Below are 21467 nucleotides of genomic sequence, written 5' to 3'. Positions count from 1 at the left end.
GTAAATTCCTAAGAGTGGAATTCCTGGGTCAAATGGTACTTCTATTTTGAGTTTTTTGAGGAACCTCCATATTGCTTTCCACAATGGTTCAACTAGTTTACATTCCCACCAGCAGTGTAGGAGAGTTCCCCTTTCTCCACATCCTTGCCAACATTTGTTGCTGTTTGTCTTTTGGATGTTGGCCATCCAAACTGGTGTGAGGTGATATCTCATTGTGGTTTGAATTTGCATTTCTCTGATGACTAGCGATGTGGAGCATCTTTTCATCTGCCTGTTGGCCATCTGAATATCTTCTTTGGAGAAGTGTCTGTTCATATCCTCTGCCCATTTTTTAATTGAGTTATTTGCTTTTTGATTGTTGAGGTGCATGAACTCTTTGTATATTTTGGATGTCAACCCCTTATCAGATAAGTCATTTATGAATATATTCTCCCATACTGTAGGATACCTTTTGGTTCTACTGATGGTATCCTTTGCTGTAGAGAAGCTTTTTAGTTTGATACAGTCCCACGTGTTCATTTTTGCTTTTGTTTCCTTTGCCTGTGGATATATGTTCATGAAGAATTTTCTCATGTTTATATTCAAGAGAGTTTTGCCTATATTTTCTTCTAAGAGTTTTATGGTTTCATGACTTACATTCAGGTCTTTGATCCATTTGAGTGTACGTTTGTGCATGGAGTTAGACAGTAATCTAGTTTTATTCTCTTTCATGTAGCTGTCCAGTTTTGCCAACACCAGCTGTTGAAGAGGCTGTCATTTTCCCATTGCATATCCATGACTCCTTCATCATATATTAATTGACCATATATGTTTGGGTTAATATCTGGACTCTACTCTGTTCCACTAGTATATGGGTCTGTTCTTGTGCCAGTGCCAAATTATCTTGATTACTATGGCTTTGTAGTAGAGCTTGAAGTTGGGAAACAAGATCCCTCCTGCTTTATTCTTCCTTCTCAGGATTGCTTTAGCTATTCAGGGTCTTTGGTGGTTCCATATGAATTTTAGAGCTATTTCTCCACATCCTAGGCAAGGATGTGGAGAAAGGGGAACTCTCCTACACTGCTGGTGGGAATGTAAACTAGTTGAACCATTGTGGAAAGCAATATGGAGGTTCCTCAAAAAACTCAAAATAGAAGTACCATTTGACCCAGGAATTCCACTCTTAGGAATTTACCCTAAGAATGCAGGAGCCCAGTTTGAAAAAGACATATGCACCCCTATGTTTATCGAGCATTATTTACAATAGCCAAGAAATGGAAGCAACCTAAGTGTCCATCAGTAGATAAATGGATAAAGAAGATGTGGTATATATACACAATGGAATATTGTTCAGCCATAGGAAGAAATCAAAGCCATAAGAAGCAACAACATGGTTGGAGCTAGAGGGTATTATGCTCACTGAAATAAGCCAGGTGGAGAAAGACAAGTACCAAATGATTCCACTCATCTGTAGAGTATAAGAACAAAGCAAAAACTGAAGGAATAAAACAGCAGCAGACTCACAGAACCCAAGAATGGACTAAGTTACCAAAGGGAAAGGGACTGGGGAGGATGAGTGGGAAAGAGAAGGGAGGGAAAAGGGGTATAAGAGGCATTTCAATTAGCACACATAATGTGAGGTGGCACAGGGATGGCAGTATAGCACAGAGAAGACAAGTAGTGATTCTATAGCATCTTATTGTGCTGATGGACAGTGAGTGTAACAGGGTATGTGGTGGAGACTTGATAATGGGGGGAATCTAGTAACCATAATGTTGTTCAAGTAATTGTAATTGTACATTAACGATATCAAAATAAAAATGAAAAATAAAAGAGAAAAGAAAAAAAACCTGCAGTAAAGGTAACAAACCGATCACTTTACACAGCAAGTATAAAGTTTAAAGCACAAAAGTAGTAAAACCAATTATACACAAAATTTAATGAAGGGATACACAAAATCAAAGAATGTAAATTATGATATCATATACATAAAATATGGATTGTGTTCAAACTTAAGTGACCATCTACCTCATATAGACTATTATATATGTATATAGGTTGCTAGGTCATAGTGATACAGGCCTACTTCAAGAAACAAGAATAATCACTAATAAACCATCTAATCTTACAACTAAATGAACAAGAAAAAGAAATACAAAATCCAAATTTAGTAAAAGGAAGGACATAATAAAGATCAGAGCAGAAATAAAATAGAGATTAAGAAAACAATTGGAAAGAATCAATAAAACTAAGAGCTGTTTCATTGAAAAGATAAACAAAATTGACAAGCCTTTAGCCAGACTTATCAAAAAAGAAAGAGGACTCAAATAAAATAAGAAACAAAAGAGAAGTTATAACTGACACCAGAGAAATTCACAGGATTATACAATTCTATGAAAAATTATATGCCAATAAATTGGACAACCTTGAGGAAATGGATAAATTTCTAGAAGCATAAAGTCTTCCAAAACTAACCTAGAAAGAAATAGAAAATCCGAACTGACCAGTGACTAGTAATGAAATTAAACTGGTAATAAAAAAACTCCCAAAAAACAAAAGTCCAGGATTAGATGGCTTCATGGGTGAATTCTACCAAACATTTAAAGAAAAGCTAATATCAGTCCTTCTTAAAGTATTCCAAAAAATAGAAGAGGGAGGAATGCTTCCAAACTCATTCTATGAGTCCAGCATCACCCTAATACTACAACCAAAGACACTACAAAAACAGAAAATTACAGATCAATATCCCTGATGAACATAAATGCAAAAGTCCTCAATAAAATATCAGCAAGCCAAATTCATAAATACATCAAAAGGATCATTCACCATGACCAAGTGGGATTTAGTCCAGGGATCTATAAGAATAGTTCAATATACATAAATCAATGTGATATACCACCTTAGCAAGAGGAAGGAAAAAAACCATATGATCATTTCAATAGTTGCTGAGAAAGCATTTGACAAAATACAACATCCATTCATGATAAAAGTAGGAATAGAGAGCACATATCTCAATACAATAAAGGCCATATATGACAAACGCACAGCTAACATCATCTCAATGGTGAAAAGCTAAAAGCTTTTCTTCTAAGATCAGGAATAAGACAAGGATGCCCACTCTCACCACTTCCATTCCACATAGCATTGGTAGACCTAGCCATAGCAAGTAGACAAGAAAAAGAGATAAAAGGCATCCAAGCTGTTAAGAAAGAAGTAAAACTATAACTATTTCCAGACGTGATACTATATGTAGAAAATCCTAGACTCCACTAAAAAGCTGTTAGGACTGATAAATGAATTCAAAAACAGAATTCAATAAAATCAATATACAGAAATCTGTTGCATTTCTACATATTAATAATTAATTAGCAGAAGGAGAAATTAAAAAAACAATCCCATTTACAACTTCATCAGAAAACAATAAAATACCTAGGAATACATTTAACCAAGGAAGTGAAGGGCCTATACTCTGAACACAATAAAACATTGATGGAAGAATTGAAGAAGACCCAAAGAAATGGAAAGATATTCCATGCTCATGGTTTGGAAGAATTAATATTGTTAAAATGGTCATGATGGCCAAGGCAATATTTAGATTTAATTCAATCCTTATCAAAATCCCAATCATATTTTTCACAGAGCTAGAAAAACACAATTCTAAAATTTCACCTAAGCAATCTTGAGAAAGTAGAACAAAATTGGAGGTATCATGCTGTCTGATTTCAAACTATACTACAAAGCTATAGTAATCAAAGCAGCATGTTATTGACTTAAAAACAAATATATAGATGAATGGAACAGAATATACAGCCCAGAAAAAACCCCGCACATGTATGGTAAATTAACAAGACAAAAGAGGCAAGAATATACAGTGAGGAAAAGACAGTCTCTTCAAAAATTGGTGTTGGGAGAACTGGACAGCTACATGTAAGAGAATGGAACTGGATCACTCTGTTACACTATACACAAAAATAAGTTTGAAATGGATTAAAGACCTAAATGTAAAGATCTGAAACCATAAAACTCCTAGAAGAAAACAAAGGTAGTAAGTTCTTGAACATCAGCATTAGTAATTGTTTCCTGAATATGTCTCCCCAGGCAAGGGAACAAAAGCAAAAATAAACAAGTGGACTATGTCAAACTAAAAATCTTCTGCTCTGCACAGCAAAGGAAACCATCAATAAAAGGAAAAGGCAACCCACTTTATGGGAGAATATATTTGCAAATGATATGTCAAATCAAGGGGCTAATATCCAAAGCACATAAAGAACTGATACAACTCAACACAAAAAAATACAACACAATTTAAAAATGGGCAGAGGATGTGAATAGACATTTCCCAAAGATTGCATACAGATGACCAATAGGTACATGAAAAGATGCTCAACATCATTAATCATCAGGGAAATGCAAATCAAAACCATGTGAGATATCACCTCACACCAGTCAGAATGGGTACTATTCAAGAATGGGAAAACAACCAGTGTTGGTGAGGATGTGGAGTAAAGGAAACCCTGTACACTGTTGGTTGGATGTAAATTGGTGCAGCCACTGTGGAAAGCAGTATGGAGGTTTTTTAAAAAACTAAAAATAGAAATACCTCATGACCCAGTGTAGTGCAGGGGCTCAGCTCCTGGCAGGTTCATACTGGATTTGGTGAAACCAAAAAATGACAAGGCTATAGGATTTATACCCAGCTTTTACTCTGCAGTGGCTAGTCAAGCACTAAGATTACACCCACTGCATCTGCATGCAGCAAGCCTGTAACCCACAATCCGCATAGAGCACTGGGCGGCGCTCCTTATACAGGAACATAGACAATCGCGACCTCCTGCCAGTAGCGACCTAAGCCTGCACATGCTCAATAGACACGCATGAACACATGATGCACGTGCAATGTGAGGAGCCATGCAACAACATAGTGTGTGCCAAGTGGGCAAGTAGGTCAGGGTCAGGTGAGCATCCTGGCCAAAGGAATTCCATTTTCCCCACACCCAGTAATTCTACTTCAGGTAATTCACTTGAAGAAAACAAAACTACTGAATTGAGAAATATACATCCCTATGTTTATTGCTATATTATTTACAATAGCCAAGATGTGGTAGCAATTTAAATGTCCATCAATAGATGAATGGATAAAAAAGAGGTGGTACATATATAAAGTGAGGTATTATTCAAACCTCCCCACCCCCAACATGGATTGACCTAAAGGGTATTGTGTGAAGTGAAGTAAGCCAGGCAGAGAAAGACAAATATTATGATTTCCCTTACATGTGGAATCTAGAAACCAAAACAAATAAATAAAACAGAAATAGACTCAGACACATAGAAGAGACTGGTGGTTACCATTGTGGCACAGGGTGGGGCAGGGCATGAAATAGGTGACGGGAATAATTCTAATTATTAATTAGTAATGGTGATGAAAATATAGCATAGGGAATATAGTCAGTAATATTGCAATATCTTTGTATATTGATATGGTAATTACACTTATTAGGGTGAGCATTTAACAATGTGGATTACTGTCATATCATTATGTTGTACACCTGAAACCAATATAATATTGTATATCAACTATTTTTCAATTTAAAAAGAAAAAGAAAAAAATGAATGAGAGAAAATTTAAAGTAAGGTTGTAGAACAATAGATTTACAGGGGCCAAAACACAGCCCAAATTATACTAACCCTGTTTCCTAGTCTAGGGATGAGGGTGCAGGGGTTGGTGGGAGAAAGAGTGGATTCCTCCTGATATTCAGGAAAGAGACCTTCATCAAGAGACAAACTTCAGATCTTCAGTTACAGGGAAGAGGCAGCAGCATGTTAGGAAAATGCTGTATTTCTAAGGATATTTCTTGGATTAATTTGTGTCTTGACAACATAATAAGAAATTTTAAGGAGAGAATCAGTGGGAGGAGGCCTGGAAATGGATAAAAATTGAAGTGGGTAGTGACGAATCTATGTAAGAAAATAAGTAACAGATAGGAAGTGTTATGGGCAATAACTGTGGTCAAAAGATGGGGGAGGCAGGTTTTGAGAGGTTGACCTAAATGGGACTATTTAGATTCAGGGTTCCCCCTGGTTATCAAGTTGGTTTTTGTCTCTGCAAATTTGTCATCTTACTCCTAGACAGAGCTGCAAACCTTTTCAAAGCCAAGGACATAATATGCTGAGGTTCTGCAGTAGATTATCAGTTCTTTTGGTGGCTTTGTCATTTTAGTGAGACTTTGGTGATTTGAAAAGGTGGGGTGGTATTACTTGGAAATTAAAATAATTCCAACCCTCGAGTTGGAATTAACTCTATCCCAACCAACTTCTTGGTTTTCATGAGGAAAGAAGGGATTAAGACAGTCATGAATGCTAAGAAAATGTTTTATTCCTCAGGGATTTTTCCCCTATTCTTTTCTTAAGATGAAAGAACCACCCCTAATAGAAAGTCTGAAAAATTTAAAGAAGTAAAAGCAAAGAAACAAAATCTTCCTGAGTCTACCATCTGAGATCAGCCACCACTAACATTTCAGTATGTTTTCATCCCATGATTTCTTTGCCTTTCCCCTACTCTATGTAAGTTGAATCATAACACAAAAATATATACCTGGACTTTATCATTTAATATTTTGTAGTAATCTAGCAGGATGTTTTTGAAAACTTGTTGGGATAAGCTGGATCTATTTTCAAGGCTTCTCCTAGAGTCTGAACCTGGTGAGACATGCTCCCTTAAGTCCTCCTCCAGATGCCTCATAAACTGCCTCAAAATGTCTGCCTAAATTAATACCTATGAAATAACTACATTATTTTAGACATGTCATGCATACGCTTCTTATTATGGAATCTACAAACATTTATTGTGGATGAAAATGGTATTTGCACTGTGCTGACACATTTTTTAACTGTGCAGTTTTCTAAGATTTTTGAGTAAATTTTATAGAATTGCATAAATGTGTGCATAGAAAGCCACCCTTTCTTATGGTAGAGTGGCAGAAAGGTTGGATTTAAGCAATAAAAAATAAGGCCTTAGATCCACCACATTCATTTCAGCTAGTTAAAATAAAGTAAATGGGATTAAAGTGAATTTACTACTTGGAATTCTAAAAAAAAAGTTTATAACGTTTGCAGGCATGTGAAAGTAAGTATTGACAAGTTTCCCTGTTTCTACAGGAAGAAAAAATTTTAAAGTATGGAATCTAATAATACTTTATATTTTTATAAATACAATGAGAACATTTTCATGATTAAAGTTTGATAATGATATGATGAAAGGAAATTTAAAAGAAAATTGAGGCAGTTTTGAGGTTAATCAAGACTCAGTATAACTGAGAGGTCTCTGAGCTCCCTTACGAACCCTAAGCTCTAGGTTCCCTAAAATCCTAGATCTAGCCAAGGTGGTTAATGATAAGGACAGAACCTCCTAAACCCAGGCCTGGACACAGTTGCTCAAACAACCTCAGATTGGACTTCTCTGAACTGAAAAAGAAATGTTTGGTTAAAAGGTGTAAGGCCAGTTGTATCAAAGAATTTTGTGGGGGCAGAGCCAAGATGGTGGCATGACTAGGACAGTGGGAATCTCCTCCCAAAAACATGTATTTTTGAAAATACAACAAATACAACTATCCCTAAAGGGGAGACCAGAAGACACAGGACAACAGCCAGACTACATCCACACCTGCGAGAGCCCAGCACCTGGTGAAAGGGGTAAGATACAAGCCCCTGCCCAGTGGGACCTGAGCGCCCCTCACCCCAGCCCCCAGTGGGAGGAGAGGAGTTGGAGCGGGGAGGGAGAGGTAGCCCAGGACTGCTAAACACCCAGCCCTAGCCATCTGCCCCAGAGAGCAGACACACAGTGTGTGCATGGGGTGATGGAAACTAGGGAAACAGGACAGTAAGACCTGTGAGCTGGTCCCCGCAGCCGGCGCCCCTGGGACAAAGAAAAGTGAGTGCTTTTTGAAAGTCTTAAAGGGACAGGGACCCCACAGCTGGACGGAAGCATCCCGGGTCACAGCTCAGCAGCTGGAAATCCCAGGGAACTCTGGGTGCACTAACCCCTTGGGCAACAGCTCTGAGACCCTTCACAGTGGTAAACAGCCAAACAGCCCCATGACAATTACGCCTCCGGGGCCCTGCCGTAGCAGAGCAGCAGCCTGAGGCTGGCCATGCCCACAGCAAGGGAGCTTCCTCTATACTGGCCGGGCAAGATACAGAGACCCAGTCTACATGCAATTGCCCAAAACAAGCCACTAGGGGTCGCAGTTGTCCCAGTAAAGAAAGGCCAGGAGCAAGTGAAAAGAGTCTTGGCTCTCCCAGCTGACAGATGAGTCAATAGCATTCCACAGCATCTATCAACATGAAAAGGCAAAAAAAATTTCATCCAGACAAGACTAACACAGACAGCTTCGACATCTTCTACATCTTCCCCTGAGAAGGAACCTGAGGAGATAGATTTAACCAATCTTCCTGAAAAAGAATTTAAAACAAAAGTCATAACCATGCTGATGGACTTGCAGAGAAATATGCAAGAACTAAGGAGGGAGAATACAGAAATAAAACAATCACTGGAAGGACTTCAAAGCAGAATGGACAAGACGCAAGACACAATTAATGGACTAGAAAACAGAGAACAGGAATGCAGAGAAGCTGAGGCAGAGAGAGATAAAAGGATCTCCAGGAATGAAAGAATATTAAGAGAACTGTGTGAACAATCAACAATATCCGCATTATAGGGGTACCAGAAGAAGAAGAGAGAGAGAAAGGGATAGAAAAGGTCTTTGAAGAAATAATTGCTGAAAACTTCCCCAAACTAGGGGAGGAAATGGCATCACAGACCACAGAGGCACACAGAACTCCCATGACAAGGGATCCAAGGAGGGCAACACCAAGACACATAATAATTAAAATGGCAAAGATCAAAGACAAGGACAGAGTATTAAAGGCAGCCAGAGAGAAAAAAAGGTCACCTACAAAGGAAAACCCATCAGGCTATCATCAGACTTCTCAACAGAAACCTTACAGGCCAGAAGAGAATGGCATGATATATTTAATGCAATGAAACAGAAGGGCCTCAAACCAAGAATATTGTATCCAGCACGATTATCATTTACATATGAAGGAGGGATTAAACAATTCCCAGACAAGCAAAAGTTGACGGAATTTACCTCCCACAAACCAACTCTACAGGGCATCTTACAGGGACTGCTCTAGATGGGAGCATCCTAAAAAGAGCACAGAAGAAAACACCCAACATATGAAAAATGGAGGAGGAGGAATAAGAAGGGAGAGAAATAAAGAATCATCAGACCGTGTTTATAATAGCTCAATAAGCGACTTAAGTTAGACAGTAAGGTAGTAAAGAAGCTAACATTGAACCTTTGGTAACCACAAACTTAAAGCCTTCAATGGCAATAAGTACATATCTTTCAATAATCACCCTAAATGTAAATGGACTGAATGCACTAATCAAAAGACACAGAGTAATAGAATGGATAAAAAAGCAAGACCCATCCATATGCTGCTCACAAGAGACTCACCTCAAACCCAAAGACATGCACAGACTAAAAGTCAAGGGATGGAAAAAGATATTTCATGCAAACAACAGAGAGAAAAAAGCAGGTGTTGCAATACTAGTATCAGACAAAATAGACTTCAAAATAAAGAAAGTAACAAAAGATAAAGAAGGACATTACATAATGATAAAGGGCTCAGTCCAACAAGAGGATATAACCATTATAAATATACATGCACCAATACAGGAGCACCAAGATTTGTGAAACAAATACTAACAGAATTAAAGGAGGAAATAGAATGCAATGCATTCATTTTGGGAGACTTCAACACACCACACACTCCAAAGGACAGATTCACCAGACAGAAAATAAGTAAGGACACAGAGGCACTGAACAACACACTAGAACAGATGGACCTAATAGACATCTATAGAACTATACATTCAAAAGCAACAGGATACACATTCTTCTCAAGTACACATGGAACATTCTCCAGAATAGACCACATACTAGGCCACAAAAAGAGCCTCAGTAAATTCAAAAAGATTGAAATCCTACTAAACAACTTTTCAGACCACAAAGGCATAAAACTAGAAATAAATTGTACAAAGAAAGCAAAAAGGCTCACAAACACATAGAGGCTTAACAACATGCTCCTAAATAATCAATGGATCAATGACCAAATTAAAATGGAGATCCAGCACTATATGGAAACAAATGACAACAACAACACAAAGCCCCAACTACTGTGGGATACAGCAAAAGCAGTCTTAAGAGGAAAGTATATAGCAATCCAGGCATATTTAAAGAAGGGGGAACAATCCCAAATAGATGGTCTAATGTCACAATTACTGAAATTGGAAAAAAAGGAACAAAAGAGGCCTAAGGTCAGCAGAGGAGGGACATAATAAAGATCAGAGAAGAAATAAATAAAATTGAGAAGAATAAAACAATAGCAAAAATCAGTGAAACCAAGAGCTGGTTCTTTGAGAAAATAAACAAAATAGATAAGCCTCTAGCCAGAATTATTAAGAGGAAAAGAGAGTCAACACAGATCAACAGAATCAGAAATGAGAAAGGAAAAATCATGACGGACCCCACAGAAATACAAAGAATTATTAGAGGGTACTATGAAAACCTATATGCTAACAAGCTGGGAAACCTAGGAGAAATGGACAACTTCCTAGAAAAATACAACCTTCAAGACTGACCCAGAAAGAAACAGAAAATCTAAACAGACCAATTACCAGCAACAAAATTGAAGCAGTAATCAAAAAACTACCAAAGAAAAAAACCCCCAGGCCAGATGGATTTACCTCGGAATTTTATCAGACATACAGAGAAGACATAATACCTATTTTCCTTAAAGTTTTCCAAAAAATATAAGAGAAGGGAATACTCCCAAACTCATTCTATGAAGCCAACATCACTCTAATACAAAAATCAGGCAAAGACCCCACCAAAAAAGAAAACTACAGACCAATATCCCTGATGAACATAGATGCAAAAATACTCAACAAAATATTAGCAAACCAAATTCAAAAATACATCAAAAGGATCATATACCATGACCAAGTGGGATTCATCCCAGGGATGCAAGGATGGTACAACATTCGAAAATCCATCAACATCATCCACCATATCAACAAAAAGAAAGACAAAAACCACATGATCATCTCCATAGATGCTGAAGAAGCATTCAACAAAATTCAACATCCATTCATGATAAAAACTCTCAACAAAATGGGTATAGAGGGCAAGTACCTCAACATAATAAAGGCCATATATGATAAACCCACAGCCAACATCATACTGAACAGCGAGAGCTGAAAGCTTTTCCTCTGAGATCGGGAGCAAGACAGGGATGCCCACTCTCCCCACTGTTACTTAACATAGTACTGGAGGTCCTAGCCATGGCAATTAGACAAAACAAAGAAATACAAGGGATCTCAATTGGTAAGGAAGAAGTCAAACTGTCACTATTTGCAGATGACATGATACTGTACATAAAAAACCCTAAAGACTCCACCCCAAAACTACTAGAACTGATATAAGAATACAGCAAAGTTGCAGGATACAAAATTAACACACAGAAATCTGTGACTTTCCTACACATTAACAATGAACTGATAGAAAGAGAAATCAGTAAAACAGTTCCATTCTCAATTGCATCAAAGAGAATAAAATACCTAGGAATAAACCTAACCAAGGAAGTGAAAGACCTATACCCTGAAAACTATAAGACACTCTGAAGAGAAATTAAAGAGGACACTAGCAAATGGAAACTCATCCCATGCTCTTGGCTAGAAAAAATTAATATCGTCAAAATGGCCGTCCTGCCCAAAGCAATATACAGATTTGATGCAATCCCTATCAAATTACCAACAACATTCTTCAATGAACTGTAACAAATAGTTCAAAAATTCATATGGAAACACCAAAGACCCCGAATAGCTAAAGCAATCCTGAGAAGGAAGAATAAAGTGGGGGGGATCTCACTCCCCAAACTGAAGCTCTACTACAAAGCTACAGTAATCAAGACAATTTGGTACTGGCACAAGAACAGAGCCACAGACCAATGGAACAGAATAGAGACTCCAAACATTAACCCAAACACATATGGTCAAGTAATATTCAATAAAGGTGCCATAGACATACAACGGGGAAATGACACTCTCTTCAACAGATGGTGCTGGCAAAACTGGACAGCTACATGTAAGAGAATGAAACTGGATCACTGTCTAACCCCATACACAAAAGTAAATTCGAAATCGATCAAAGACTTGAATGTAAGTCATGAAACCATAAAATTCTTAGAAAAAAACATAGGCAAAAATCTCTTAGACATAAACATCAGTGACCTCTTCTTGAATATATCTCCCCGGGCAAGGGAAACAAAAGCAAAAATGAACAAGTGGGACTATATCAAGCTGAAAAGCTTCTGTACAGCAAAGGACACCATCAATAGAACATAAAGGCATCCTACAGTATGGGAGAATATATTCATAAATGACAGATCCAATAGAGGGTTGACATCCAAAATATATAAAGAGCTCACACACCTCAACAAACAAAAAGCAAATAATCCAATTAAAAAGTGGGCAGAGGAGCTGAATAAACAGTTCTCTAAAGAAGAAGTTCAGATGGCCAACAGACACATGAAAAGATGCTCCACATCGCTTGTCATCAGAGAAATGCCAATTAAAACCACAATGAGATATCATCTCACAGCAGTAAGGATGGCTACCATCCAAAAGACAAACAACAACAAATGTTGGCGAGGTTGTGGAGAAAGGGAAACCCTCCTACACTGCTTGTGGGAATGTAAATTAGTTCAACCATTGTGGAAAGCAGTATGGAGGTTCCTCAAAATGCTCAAAATAGAAATACCATTTGATCCAGGAATTCCACTTCTAGGAATTTACCCTAAGAATCCAGCACTCCAGTTTGAAAAAGACAGATGCACCCCTATGTTTATTGCTGCACTATTTACAATAGCTAAGATATGGAAGCAACCTTAATGTCCATCAGTAGATGAATGGATAAAGAAAGGTGGTACATATACACAATGGAATATTACTCAGCTATAAGAAAAAAACAGATCCTACCATTCACAACAACATGGATGGAGCTAGAGGGTATTATGCTCAGTGAAATAAGCCAGGCAGAGAAATACAAGTACCAAATGATTTCACTCATCTGTGGAGTATAAAAACAAAGGAAAACTGAAGGAACAAAACAGCAGCAGAATCTCAGAACCCAAGAATGGACCAACAGTTACCAAAAGGAAAGGGACTGGGGAGGACAGGTGGGAAGGGAGGCATGAGGATGGGAAAAAAGAAAAAAGGGCATTACGATTAACATGTATAGTGTTGGGGGGGCACAGGGAGGGCTGTGCAACACAGAGAAGATAAGTAGTGATTTTATAGCATCTTACTACATTGTTGGACAGTGACTGTGAAAGGGTAGGTGGGGGGGGACTTGGTGAAGGGGGGAACCTAGTAAACATAATGTCCTTCATGTAATTGTAGATTAATGATACCAAAATAAAATTTAAAAAACCCAGAATACTGACAAAAAAAAAAGAATTTTGATATTTGAAAGGGGTAGAGGGAATAGATGAAAGAGAAGGGGATAGATGAAAGAAAAAGAGGTGATGCAAATTCAACAGTCTAAGCATGTTTATTGGTAAACCTGAGAGGGACCCCTCTGTCCTGGCCAGCAGAACAAAGGAAACAAGGGTCTCTAACAGGTCAACAGGCTTTTTATGGCCAGGGCTTTGGCGGGCTCTTTGAGGGGAGTGGTCAGGGGAAAAAGTGAGCTTGTGGTTTGCTGACATGTCCTCTGGAGAATCCTTGTAGCCTAGGTAAGATGACACCTAGGTCTCTCTTAGATGGTGAGTGGTCTTATTCGAAAGGTGGTACTCAGGTCCGGATTCTATCAGTATTTATTGCAGAGCCCTGTAATGTGGGATACACTATGCACAAGATATTAGGCAAGTGAGTCATATTATGTCTCACCAATTTACAAAGATGTTGAATGAATTCTGTTTACCAGTAAAGATTACAAATAACAATTCAGGTTAAGGAACAAAAAATAACACATTTATCAAACTCCATAATTTTTCTAGGATTACTTCAATCTATCAGACTGAAATTATGAATTATGACTCAAAGACTTCCTCCCCAATTAAGGTTTTTTTATTAAACTTTTTATTTTCAGATGTAGATTCATATCTACTTGTAAGAAATAATACCAAATATAATCCTAGTTATACTTATCCTGTTTTCTCTAATAGTAACATCTTGCAAAAAATTATCATACAATATTACAACCAGGATATTGACAATGAAACAGTCAAGATACAAAACATTCCCATCACCTCAGAGATCTCTCAGGTTACCTATTTGTATAGCCACACCCAGTTCCTTCACCCCACCCCTATCTTAATCCCTGGCAGCTATTAATCTGTTCTGTTTCTGTCATTTTGACATTCCTAGAATGTTACATAAATAGGAACATCCAGCTGCCCTTTTGGAGATTGGGTTTTTCACAATCAGCACCTCCCAGGCTGTTGCATAGATATATATAGTTCATTCCTTTTTGTTGCCAACTATTACCACATACACCAGAGTTTATTCACTCACTAAAGGATATCTGGGTTGTTTCTGCTTTTGGCTATTATGAATAAACATGTATGTACAGGTTTTCATGGAGACATAAGTTTTTTATTTCTCTAGAATAAATGCCCAGGAGTATAATTGCTGGGTTGTATGGAAGTCTCGTGTTCAGCCTTTAAACAAACTGCCAGACTGTTCTGCATGATGGCTATGCCATTTTATATTCCCACCAGCAATCTATAGTGATCCAGCTCTTTGCAACCTCGTCAGCATTTGGTACTATTTTTATGTTAGCAGTTCTGAGAGGTGTATAGTGGTACCTCATAGTGGTTTAATTTGCGTTTCACTAGTGGCTAATGAAATTTAACATCTTTTCATGTGCTTATTTAAAGGATCTGTACATCCTCTTCAGTGAAATATCTATTCATGTCTTTTGTTCTTCTAATTGGATTGTTCTTTACTGTTGAATTTTGAGAATCCTTTATGTATTTTAGATGTGAGTTCCCTGATTAATATGAGGTTTCCAAATATTTTCACCTAGTGTTAATTTGTCTTTTAATCCTCTTACCAGAGTCGTTTGCAGAACAAAGTTTTAAAATCTTGACTCATTGCAAGTTCAATTTTTTCTTTTAAGGATCATGGGTTTGTGACCAGGCTAGGAACTTTTTACCCAGTAACATGCCCTGAAGATTTTCTTCTCTTAATAAAAAAAAAGAATTTTATATTTTACATTTAGGTCCATGATGCATTTTGAGGTAATTTTGTATAAGGTATGGGAATTATGTCAGGGTTCATTTTTGTTGTTGTTGTCTGTGGACGTCCAATTGCTCCATCACCATTTGTTGAAAAGGTTATCTTGATTTTGAACATCTTTTTATGCTCTTGTTGGATACTTGTATAACTTCTTTGGAGAAACGTCTTTTCAAGTCCACTGCCCATTTTTTAATCAGGTTGTTGGTCTTATTGTCGTTGATTTGTAAGAATTCTTTATATATTCTGGATACCAGACTGTTATAAGATATACAATGTGCAAATATTTTTATCCCATTGTGTAGGCTTTATAGATATTTTCATGATAGTATTTTTTTTTACTGTGAACCTTCATTTCCAAGCTCACTTTATTTTTATTGCACAAAAGGTTTTAATTTTGATGAAGGCCAATGTATCTGTTTTTTAAATTACATTACTTGCTTTCTTGGTGTCACATCAAATAATCCATTGCCAAACCTAAAGTTTTTAAAAAAGAACTCGAATCCTTTCTTCTTCCTCACCCATACCAGCAACTATTCTAGCAATAATTTAATGGAATTGTAGATCTTTGAAAATACATTGTTATGTAGTGACTTGTAATTTCCCCAAATTCACATGTTCAAGTACTAAGATCAGTACCGCAGATGTTACTATGTTTAGGGGTAAAATACTTAAAGAGGTAATTAAGTTAATATGAGGCTGTCAGGATGGACTCTAGTCCAATCTGACTGGTGTCCTTATAAGAAGAGATTAAGGTATATACAGAGAAATCAGAGATGGGTGTGCACAGAGAAATGGCATTGTGAGGACACAGCAAGAAGTGGTCATTTGTAAGTCAAGGAAAGAGGCCTCAGGAGAAATCAAACCTGCTGATACCTTGATCTGGACTTCCAACTTCTAGAACTGTGAGAAAATTAATTTCTATTCTTTAAGCCACCCAGTCTGTGGTATTTTGTTATGGAAATCCTAACAAATTAATACACATATGGTGAGATTTGTATCCCAACTTACTTAGACATATTGCAGCATTGGTAGAATCAAAGTGCACATTTATTCTTTTCAGTGTTAATGACCTTCTGTGTTAATTTGTTACTTTCTTGGCAAAAGATTTGGAAAATAAAACAAAAGTTCCTGTTCCATTGCACAATTTTGCCTCTGGAATTTCTGTGTTTTTGAGCTTTGATATTTGATAGCTTCTGACATTGATGTGAACTGTATGAGCTGGAACTAAATGCAAGTAAGTAACTTTGATTTTTATACAATAATTTGGGATCAGCAAATAAATTGCATTGGCAAATCAACTGCAGCTAACATGAATTCCCATAGAGGTTGACCTTCAAATTACCAACACAGATTCTACAGAAGCTTTTAGGAAAGATGGGCAGGAAGGTGAAAGCAGAGTTTTCAAGAAGTACCTATCTCATGGTAACTAACTTGGTCAGGTTGGGCTGCAACAAAGAATAAGTATTGTTTTAGATATAATTGTTCCCAGGAGTCTTCTTTTAATACAAATTCCTTTTGAGAGGTCTACATTTTTTAGTTGTTGTTCTTAACTGTTTTTAGTCTTCCTGAGTTAATTACATAGTAATACTACTAGTAAGTAGGATCCTCAGGAGCATCAGATTCCAGGAATGGTGAGAGGAGTGAGTCCAAGAGAGTAATAACGGAGCTGGGGGCAGGTAAGGGTACAGAAACAAAATTGTTAAAATTGTGCTAGTTTACATTTGTTAACTATTTTATATGTTACAGAGCATTTTTGAGTCTTGTGCTCATCTAGACTCTGAAAAATAATCCCTCATCTTCTGCTTCTTTAAAAAAAGAATTATAAAAAGTTTAAATATTAAGAATAAACCCAAGTTTCCAAAACTTCACTCACTTAGGAATTTGACAACCTGAACTATGTTTAGTTTTATTTTCATAAAAAAATGAAAAATTATGCAATCATTCTAATGACAGGCTAGATTATTCAGACCAACACTCCTGCTGAAAATTAAAAATACCATGTGCAATATAGAAAAAAATGTCCTTAAAAATAGAGAAATACCTACCCATAGAATTTGATCTTGATTTAAAGCATTGCTCAACAAGGGAGGGAGCAATCAAAGCCTGATCCTGCCCAAGGTGCAAAATCTAAAGATATCTTCATCACATTAAACTGGCACCTTAAAAGGCTACATTTTAAATAAAAAAAATAAGTGCATAATTAAGCCAGTCCTTCATAGACTTGCAACCCAAGTTTTCTTCAATTGTGTCATCCAAAAGCTTGAAGCTGTGAATTGAGTTTAAAGTGGTCTCAAGTTAGCAGAGATCTAAGGCAACAGAAAGAAGGCAGGTAACTTTTGGATGGAGGAAGTCACCTTCATTCAAGATCTCAGGTTTTTCCTAAAAGTAACTGAGTGGCTCATAAAAAAGTAAATAAGTTGGTAATTCACTCTATAAGAAAATAAATATAACTTCAAATACAGAAATTAGGAAAACAATGTTTATGTTGTTTTTAAAAAATTAAAACATCTGTACTTATCTATAGGAAATAGGCAAATATAAGAAATGACCTAAATTAACTGAAAAAGGAACAAATGAAATTCTAAAAATAACTATAATAATATCAATGAAAAATTCAATAGATACAAACAGTATATAGGACTCTAAGAGAATTAGTGAACCAAAAGAGCAGAAGAAATTATCCAGAATGTGACTTAGAAAGAAAAGATTGGAAAACAAAGAAGAAAAATTAAGAAACAGAAAATAGAGAAAGAAGGTCTAACATAGTTGTAATTCAGATGAAGAGGAGAGAGAAGAGGAAAGAAATAACATTGACAAGGTAAAAGCCGATAATTTTTCAGAAATATGGAAATACAGTGATCTTGATTCAAGAATGAAGCTCAAAGAGGATACAAATAGAAATTTACATATAAAAACAAAATAGGAAAACGAGGACTTCAAAAATATAATTAGTTGGTGTAGTTATAATATCAGATAAATATACCTTAAGGCAAAAAGCATTACTAGAGAGAGAGAAAAGGTCCATTTAGGGAATGACATCAAAATGGCAGAATAGGCAGCTCTAAGTTCTTATATGCTGTTGAAAAACAAGCAGAAACCATCATAGCCAACCTTGTTAGAATCCTAGAAAATAGAAGTTTACATCAATCAGGCAAACAGTCAACTTAAAAGAGTAGGAAAGCTCTGTGGTAATTTCACTTGCCCCTGTCCCAGCACCTCAGCAACCCAGTGGTCGTCTTGAAGAGAGCAGTCCCTATTCCCACAGTGAGACCTTGGTCGCTGGTGCTGAAGAAGCAGAGCAGACCTTACGCAACAATTAATGTACTGTTCTGTTCTAAACTGTGTGTGGGATTAAGGCAAGATACTTGTCTGTTTCACCTAATTAGGAATTTACCTAGAACCCCTAGCAATTAAGGAAATCTCTCAAAACACTAGCTGAACACAAACTAAGATACAGAGACATGAGTAACCACGTATGACAATGAAGCCAGTCTCAGGGTAGGGGGTGTGATGCTGGGAAAAGGCACTAGATAAAAGGACTACTACAGACTTCAATTTTTTAACAAAACAGAAAACCCTGGGAAAAGGGAGAATCTTATTTCCAGGGTTATTACCATATTCAAATATCTTGTCTTCAACATTCAAAACAATAACAAAAAATCCTAAGGTATATTTAAAAAATTGAATATATGTCCCATTCAAAGGAAAAAAAATTAATTGACAGAAATATCTCTGAGGAAGCCCAGACTGTGGATTTCCTAGATGAGAACCTTTAAAAAATTGATAAATATGCACAAAGAGGTAAAATAAAATATGGATAAGGAACTAAAGAAAATAAAGAAAATAGATGAATAAAATGAGAATATTAATAAAGAAATATAAATTTTTAGTAGACCATTCCACAAAAATCAGGAAAAAGACAAGGGTGCCTGATTTCACCATGTCTATTCAACATGATGTGGGACATTCTAACCAGAGTAATTAGGCAAGAAAAAGAAATAAAAGATATCCAAATTGGAAAGGAAGAAGGAAAATTATTTGTTTGTAGATGACATGATCTTATATGAAGAAAAATTGTTAGAACAAAAGAATTTAGAAGAGTTGCAAAATATAAAGTCAACACACAAAAATCAGTTGCATTTCTACAAACTAACAATGAACAATTCTAAAATGAAATTAAGAAATTACTTCCATCAAAAAATAAAAAATAAGACACTTCAGAACAAACTTTGCCAAGCAGGCAAAGGACTTGTGCAAAGAAATCATAAAACGTTGCTGGTAGAATTTAAAGAAAACATAAATAAATAGGAAGGCACTCCATGTTCATGGATTAGAAGGCTTAATATTGTAAAGATGTCAAAACTACCCAGAGTGATTTACAGATTTAGAGCAATCCCTGTCAAAATACCAACAACATTTTTGCAGATAAAGAAAAACCCATCCTCAAATTCAAAAGGAATCTCAAGGGACCCTGGATAGCCAAAACAGTTTTGAAACAGAAAACTAAATTTGGAGGATTCAGTTTAATTTTCAAAACTTATTGCAAAGCTTCAGAAATGAAAACACTGTGGTACTGGCATAAAGATATACATATAGACCAATGAAATAGAATGGAGATCCCAGAAATAAATGTTCAAATATATGGTCAAATGATTTTTCACAAGGGTGCCAATTTCACTCAGTGTAGAAAAGACAGTCTTTTCAAATTGTGCAGGGAAAACTGTCTAACCACATGCAAAAGAATGAAGTGGGACCTTTACCTTACAACATATACAAATATTAACTCAAAATGTATCAAAAAAACCTTAAGTGTAAGTGCTAAAACTATAAAACACTTAGACGGAAACATAAGGGATATCTTTATGCCATTGGATTTGACAGTGATTTCTTGGATATGACACCAAAAGCACAGGCAATAAGAAAAAGATATTCGTACAACATGTTCATAGCAGCATTATTTACAATAGTCAAAAGGTAGAACCCCGAGTCTATCAATGGACTGGTATATGCATGCAATGGAATATTATTCAGCCTTAAAAGAAGAAAATTATGCACATGCTACATCCAGATGAGCCTTGAGGACATTATGCTAAGTTAAATAAGCCAGGCGCAAAAAGACACATATTTCATGATTCTACCTATAAAAAGTACCCAGAATAGTCAACTTCTTAGAGACAGAAAGTAAAACAGTAGTTGCCAGGGGTTGAGGGAGGGTGGAATGGGGAGTTTCAGTTTAGAGAGGTAAAAATGTTCTGTAAATGGATGGTGGTGATGATTGAACAACAATGTGAATATACTTAATGCCATGGAACTGTACACTCTGAAATGGTTAAAATGATAAATGTGTTATATTATTTTACTCCAAGAAGAAATGGATCAACAACCTAAATATAATAGCTAACACCATCAAACACATAGAAGAAAAATAAGGTTAAATTTTCATGACTTGGCTTTGGCTATAGATTGTTAGGTATGACACCAAAAACACAAGCAACAAGATTAAAAATAGGTAAATTGGACTTCTTCAAAATAAAACATTTTCATGCATCAAAGGATAGTATAAAACAGAGTGAAAAGACATCCTACAGAATAGGAGAAAATATTTGCAAATCATATATCTGATAAAGGTTCAATATCCAGAAAAAAAAATGTGCATTTAAAATATAAAAATATATACATGTATATATTTTGCTGAGGCAATTGTGTATCTATGAGCCAAAAAAAGAAATCAACCAAACCTCACACCTTATTAAAAAAGTAACTCATTATAAATGATATGTTTAAATGTAAAATATAAAATTAAAACTTTTAGTAAAAAAAGAAGAAAATCCTTAGGACCTAAGACTTAGTGAAGAGTGTTTAGACTGGACACCACACCAAAATTTGATTCAAAAAAGGAAATTTTGATAAATTGAACTTGATCAAAATTTAAAACTTTTGCTCTGAGATAAAACTCTGTTAAGAGAATGAAAAGAAAGTATAGACTGGGTAAAAAATAAAAAAGTAAATCACATATCTGACAATGAGCTGTATTTAGAATATGTAAAGAACCCTAAAAACTCAGCAGTTAAGAAAACCCAAGCAATACAATTAGAAAATGAGCAAAGTACATGAAGAGCTA

At 36.2% G+C, this 21467-nt stretch overlaps 1 long non-coding RNA gene across 2 annotated transcripts in view; it reads right to left on the bottom strand.

Moving 5' to 3' along the window:
- LOC118966982 (uncharacterized) overlaps positions 1-21467 on the bottom strand; it is a 39004-nt gene that overhangs the window by 6330 nt on the left and 11207 nt on the right. Inside the window, exon 3 of one of the 2 annotated variants that reach the window (XR_005053735.2) lies at positions 13660-13950. The exons of the other annotated variant lie outside the window; for it this stretch is intronic. This is a non-coding gene — a long non-coding RNA (uncharacterized lncRNA). Of the gene's footprint in view, positions 1-13659; positions 13951-21467 lie in introns of those variants that run through there. 2 annotated transcript variants of the gene reach the window in all.

The sequence above is a fragment of the Manis javanica genome, chromosome 6 (genome assembly GCF_040802235.1).
Source record: "Manis javanica isolate MJ-LG chromosome 6, MJ_LKY, whole genome shotgun sequence".
In the NCBI taxonomy this organism is placed as follows: domain Eukaryota; kingdom Metazoa; phylum Chordata; class Mammalia; order Pholidota; family Manidae; genus Manis; species Manis javanica.
Note: the sequence above shows the minus strand (reverse complement) of the source record. Positions and strands in the feature narration are given on the sequence as shown.